This window comes from Macaca thibetana, chromosome 18, assembly GCF_024542745.1.
Source record: "Macaca thibetana thibetana isolate TM-01 chromosome 18, ASM2454274v1, whole genome shotgun sequence".
Lineage (NCBI taxonomy): Eukaryota > Metazoa > Chordata > Mammalia > Primates > Cercopithecidae > Macaca > Macaca thibetana.
In genome coordinates this window covers 65805491-65812080 of record NC_065595.1, presented here as the reverse complement: position 1 = coordinate 65812080, position 6590 = coordinate 65805491, and the positions used below count along the sequence as shown (strand labels likewise).

Below are 6590 nucleotides of genomic sequence, written 5' to 3'. Positions count from 1 at the left end.
ACTTCTTGACCTCACACTGGTTGACATCTACCTCATGCAAGTCCACAACTGGACAGTTACTATCTTTCTTTTTCAAAATTTTTATTTGGTGTGCAAAGAGTTAGCATGGTTGATTTCATTGGGTGCGTTGGTAATCCATTCAAGGAAGATTACTTAGTCCAACTTAATGAAATCCACATCATTTGCACACTGATGGAGACACTAGTCACACATAGAAACAGGATCACTCACAAACGTGCGTGTCATCCTTGCACAGGGACCATGCTAATCTTCTCTGAATAGTTCCAATTTTAGTATATATATGTAGCCAAAGCCAACACTGGTTACCATCTCTTAGTACAAACTGTGTTCTGTGTCTGATTTGAGTTATTTAAATTTAAGTCTTCAAAGTTCAGATGCCTTTAGTCCCAGCTATATAGAGTTTATCATGGAATTTCCATTACTATCGTCCTTCAGTTCTTGTAGCATTTTACACATCACGTTATATGTACAGCTCTAGAGATGGGGCTTTATCTGAATATGAATGCCCTCTGCAGATGCCTTTTGCAAAACACTGCTGTCACTGAATTATTTCCACCAAATGTTTCCTCAGCCAGATTGGGAAGTTGTGTGTGTGTCTGTGGGGCGAGGACGGGATACAGTTCTCGTCCTCTCTGAGGTTACCAGGGTGTCACCCTCCAGGTTCAGTGCCATCTTGAAGATTCCCCCTGCCTTCAATGTCTCAGATGTTCTTTCATGTGTCTATTTCCTATATCTCTCTAACACATGCCTCTTGACTATGAAAATCAAGTTAGAAAAATCTCTGGTTAGAGTTTCATGAGAATTTACTGGGTTTATGCCTTTACATGGGAGCTTTCACCCGCAGACTCACAGAAGAGCTTGTCCTGGGGCAGAGGACTCTTCATCATTTTCTAGGGATGATTCTGAGCAGTCTCTCCTCTGGAGCCAAAAGGTGCTTAGTTACTGCCTTCTTAGACATTGAGAGGTATTGGAATTTAATCAGCGACTGATGGTTCGAAACTACTTACTGCGATGATGCCCCCTGAAAACCACAATTACTATCTCTATGGAGTCATTTTTTCTCTCCATTGTGTATGTTATCAACTGGGTAAGTGCAAGGACTCACGCCTGTAATCCCAGCACTTTGGGAGCCTGAGGTGGGTGGATCACTTGAGCCCAGGAGCTGAAGACCAGTCTGGTCAATATGGTGAAAAAATACAAAATCTCTACAAGAAATATAAAAATTAGCTGGGCATGGTGGCATGTGCCTGTGGTCTCAGCTACCCAGGAGGCTGAGATGGAAGGATTGCTTGAGTCCAGGAGGTTGAGGCTTCAGTGAACCATGACTGCACCCCTGCACTCCTGCCTGGGCAACAGAGTGAGATCCTGTCTCAAAAAAATTACAATTAAAATTAATAAAAATATATATTACCTACATAGCAATAGAGGTAGCACTGAAAGTTGTGTTTTTTGTTTTTTTTATTTGGAGAAGGGACATATCTTCACACAGAGAAACCTAAAATTAGAATACATACATTTCCCCCCATTTTCTTCTTTATTTTTTTAAAAAATAGAAGCAGGATCTCACTATTTTGCCCAGGCTGGAACTCCTGAGTTGAAGCTACCCTCCCACCCTGCCGTCCCAAAATGTTGGGATTACAGGTGTGAGTCACCGTGCCAGCTCTGGAATACATTCAGTAATTTAGTATATTTCTGGAATTCAGTCTTTTTTATTGTATGGAAGCAAAAATATCTTATGTTCCTAATTTTAACAAAGATGAGTATAGTGACCAAATTCTAGTAAGAATCTGAATATCTCTCCTCTAATTAGTTGTGTCATTAAAATTTTGCTTGGAATCAAAAGAAATTTTCTTTTTAGTCCTTACATGGCTCATAAGAAAATTCCCTGGGATTCAACAAGAGTATGGAGATTAGTTCTGATTATACACTGAAGATCCTATACAAGATTTAATCACAAAACTAATTAGAAAGATAATTAACGAATCATTATCAACCCCACATGAAAGACAACTGAAAATAACTCTTGCTTTCTATTATGACTAAAGTCTAGAGTTTCCTAGTCATTGGTTAGTTTTTCTAATCTGATTGCAGAAACCAAAAATAAATGCAAAAATTGAATGTTAGTACAGTATTCAAAGAGGATATTGTTTTAGGACAAATACAACTGGGAGTCAACAGTCTGGTGATTTGTGATCATTCACATTCAATATGAAATATTCATGTTAAAATTCTGCAGGTTTCATTTAGATGTAGGCCGAATAACTCCACTTCATTCAATTATTCTTCTCATATGACAGAGAAAAGAATCTAAATTTATTACAAAGTTACGAGCCCAAAGCCCTACCCAATGAATTAAGAGCTAAGGTATGCCAGTCATGGCACTGAGCTTGTCTCGGTCCCATTAAGTGGTTGTCTCTGGATGGGCATATGCGGAGGATGCTGACGGATCTTCCGGGTTCACAAAGTGGGCTCTGAAACATTTCATTTTAACTTGATCATCCTCCACTTTTTTTTATTTTTTAGGATTCCCATTATATTAGAATAATTGCACATACTAATGGGAGACATAGTGATGTTGCAATACACAAATGTATAGTGGTCAAAGTAATTAGCATATCCGTAGTCTCAAACATTTATCTTCCTTAGAATGCATTCAGTTATCCTCCTTCTAGCTATTTGAAACTATGTAATACATTATGGTTAACTATAGTCATCCTACAGTGTTTAATTCCTATTTTTGACCTTAGTTTATTTTCTATTATCTTGTCTACATAACCAAAACAGCTTGATAGGCTAATTTTCTGCCTTTCCAGATCTTGACCTTTGGTTTGTTTTAGTCGGAATACAAGTCTGCTATATCAAAAGCCAAAACAACAGTGGCTTCAACAAGATAGGGCTGTATTTCTACCTCACATAACAGTGTGAGTGTGAACAGCCCAGAGCTGATACTGTGCCTCTGTGACATTGAGGACCTAGATTCCTTGCTGTTATTCTGTTCTCAACACAAGGCTTCCATCTTGTGTTCTGCTAGTTCATGCTTCTGTCCACTTTCCTGCCTGTGGGGAGGGGGAACACCTCTCCCTTCCCTTTAGACACACAACTCAGAAGTTGCACACGTCACATGGACACACATTTGTTGGCTGGAATTTAGTTGTGAGGCCATGTCCAGCGACAAGGGAACTAGGAAATGGAGTTTTTGACTGGGTAGCCATGGGCTCGTCTTAAATTGAGGGTACAGGAAGAAGGAGAGAATGGACAGAGGGAAACATTGGCAGTCTCAGCTACAGATTCTGTTTTCTGGTTTATTAGCAAATATCCCTTGAGAGTAGTGTCTCCATGATCGAACGTTTCCATGTTGAGTGACTGTTTGAGCCCAGCTCTGGGGATCTCGTGCACCCGGATATGGCCTTCACATACAGCCCAGCGGGTACAGTCTGGACACAGAACTGAGTGGTGGATCTCTGATATAAAGGCATGGTCTAATCATGCAGAATATCCTAACATCTTCACTGACATTTTGATCTTGGGCATTTAGATATTGCTTCAGGATAAATGTGTGATAGTTTTGCTCGTGAGGATGCAGTGAAGCAAACATCTTTTGGCAAGCCTGATTTGCCGGAGAGTTACATCATGAGCTCTTGGGGGCCAAGAGAACAGAGAAAGGAATGGAGACCCCACAAAGTGGCCTTGATGGAGATTGTTTGGGTCACTGAATGGAAATGTACAAACGGTTGTCCAGGAACCGACGGCTTCAGGGGCTTCCTGCCACTCGGAGTGTGCTGAGAGCAGGTGGGCAGCTGCCAGTTTAATTTTTGGTTGAGTGGCAACATTTGGGGCTTTGGAAAGGTTACAAAGCCCTTTCATGAGGGCTGTGAGATCACCTCATTCCAAAAGTGCTTGGGCTTTGCTTAGCAGTAAATCTTGAACAGTTCCCGAAAATGTAGGAATGACAAGCCATGGACCTTTTAATAAAATTAGACATAGCTATCATATAAACTTTGATTCCAAGTCCATAATCACTAAGTTATAATTAAAGTTGAATTAGGCTTTCTAGGGTCTTTCTTGGGAACCATGGTGTGGCCGATATTGTCCTTCTCTGGAATGAAAAAGGAGGCTGGCTGGAAATAGGCCCTAAAGCTTTTATTATGGAACTAACCATAAAGCTAAGGAGTGTAACTAAAGGCCTCCCGAGTGTACCATACTTACCAAGAATTCCTCCAAGGAACTTGGTGACCAGGCTCCAAGTCTACCCTCACTTGCATAAAGACTGAGGGTCTTTTTCTTCAGGAGTTACTAGGAACCATCTTCAACTATGTTGTCTGAATTAAACACAAAAGTTTCTTAAAGCAATGACCTAATAAATAATTTTAATTAATTTATTTTTTGTTAGAGGCAGGGTCTCCCTCTGTCACCCAGGCTGGAGTGCAGTGGTGCAATCATAGCTCACTGCAGCCTCAAACTCCTGGGCTTAAGGGATCCTCCCACCTCAGCCTCCTGTAGTTAGGACTACAGGTCAGTGCCAGCACACCCAGTGAATTTTTTTTTTTTCTTTGTAGAGACAGTGTCTCCCCATCTTTCCCAGGTTGGTCTCAAACTCCTGGGCTCAAGCAATCCTCCTGCCTTGGCCTCCCAAAGTGCTGGGATTACAGGTGTAAGCCACCACGCCTGGTCTAATTTTAATTTTTAGTAACTCAATTTAAAATATAATAGGCCAGGCTGGGCACAGTGGCTCATGCCTATAATACCAGCGCTATGGGGAGCCAAGGTAGGAGAATTGCTTGAGGCTGGGAGTTCTAGACCAGCCTGAGCAATGTAGCAAGACCCTGTCTCTCAAAAAAAAAAAAACACCTCTCTCTCTCTAGATATATATATATATATGTATACACACACACACCCCTATATAGTAGTCCAAAAAATGTGTGTGAAGGGTAAGAGTGAGTTTTTTAAAAAGAATAGACTCAGCAGCTGTGATAAAACTAAAACAGAAAATTCACTGAGCATTATTAACTAAAGAAGCATACTTTTAGGACCATTTAGATTAAATGTAAATTAATCTTACTCGTGTAAGTTTGGGAATAGCTGGAGGTATTCAATTTGGAATCAGAAAGGATTGTATGATCTATTTTTAAAAATGGTAATTAAAAAGTAAAGATAAAAGTGTGGTCACAAGAAACAGATGACAGTTACAGTTAAGAACATTTAACTTGATTTAAAACAATGAAACTAAAGGAGGCCTAATGAAAATAGATTGTGTGTGGGGTTTTTTTTGTCATCAGCCTGCATGATGAGCCTGTCTGTTCCTTGCTCTGTGCTTTCTTCCCTAGGAAACAGTTTGAGGAATGAGCTAGGTAGGCATGAGAACAATAACTCTCCTAAAATATAAAGTTATTTTAATAAAGGCAACAATTCAAGCTATAAAAGATATGGAAAATATTAGAAAAATAATTACCCATAATATCATTCCCATAGCCCAGTTAATGTTTTATTTTTGGTGGTTTTCTTTTGAAATTGTGCATGTTTTGTTACACTCATTGTTTCAATATGGTAGTGAACAAGACTAAAACTATCCCTGCCCTCATGGCGCTTGCATTGGTAGAGAAAGACCGTGAACAAATGAGTCAATGATGTACTGTGTTTGAGCTGATAAGTGCAAGGGAGAAAATAAAGCAGGCCGAGGGGGATGGGTCAGTGATGTGCTTTGTAATTTTAATAGACTGGTGCCAGGGTACAATAGAAACTGAGAAGTGACTTTTGAACAGAGGCAGGAAGCGGGTGGGCATTTGCTGTGACAAGACCTGTGGAAAGATCCAAGCAGGGGAATCTGAGATGGCCAAGGCCCTGCTGGGGAGCTTGCCTGGCAATTCTCTGGGACTCCAGTAACACATGGGCCCCGTCCCGTAGTGATGGAGTGGGCTGGGTGGTAACCTGCCTCTGCAGCCAGGCTGCCTCAGTGACCCGTAGGTATGGTGTTCACTTACATTGCTTCATTCTTCTAGTCTTTCTACTACTCTGTGTTTTCCCAATTTTTCACTTAGGCCACAAGGATTTTTTTTTTTTTTTTTTTTTTTTTTTTTTGAGACAAGGTCTTGCTCTGTTGTCTAGGCTGTAGTGCAGCAGCGCAATCACAGCTCACTACAGCCTTGAACTCCTAGGCTCGAGTGATCCTCCTGCCTCAGCCTACCTAGCAGCTGGGACCCTAGGTACATGCCACTGTGCTCAGCTAAGCCACAACGATTTTTAAGAATGTGTATCCAGGAATACTGTCTATTATTATATCTGTCTACTGTTTATTATTAAGAATAAAAACTTGTTTTAATTATAATTTTTTAGAAATTGGCTATTGCCGATATATATGAACACTATTCATTTTAGTATATTTACCTTGTATGTAATTATTTCCTTGAATTTTTAGAATTCTCATAATTTTTCAGCTGATTGTTTTACTACTCCTAGGCTTAAAATTATGCCATCTACAAGAAACGATAATTTTATTGTTTTCTTTTCTTTACATATGCACCTAATGTGTGTTTCATGCTTTCTTGAAATTGTCAACAACTACCTAAAATATT

At 40.0% G+C, this 6590-nt stretch overlaps 1 non-coding gene across 1 annotated transcript; it reads right to left on the bottom strand.

The window, feature by feature from the left end:
* Positions 1 to 211: 211 nt before the first annotated feature.
* Positions 212 to 318, bottom strand: LOC126941646 (U6 spliceosomal RNA). The gene has a single exon (XR_007721413.1). It is a non-coding gene; the product is annotated as a U6 spliceosomal RNA (small nuclear RNA).
* Between the last annotated feature and the right edge of the window lie 6272 nt (positions 319 to 6590).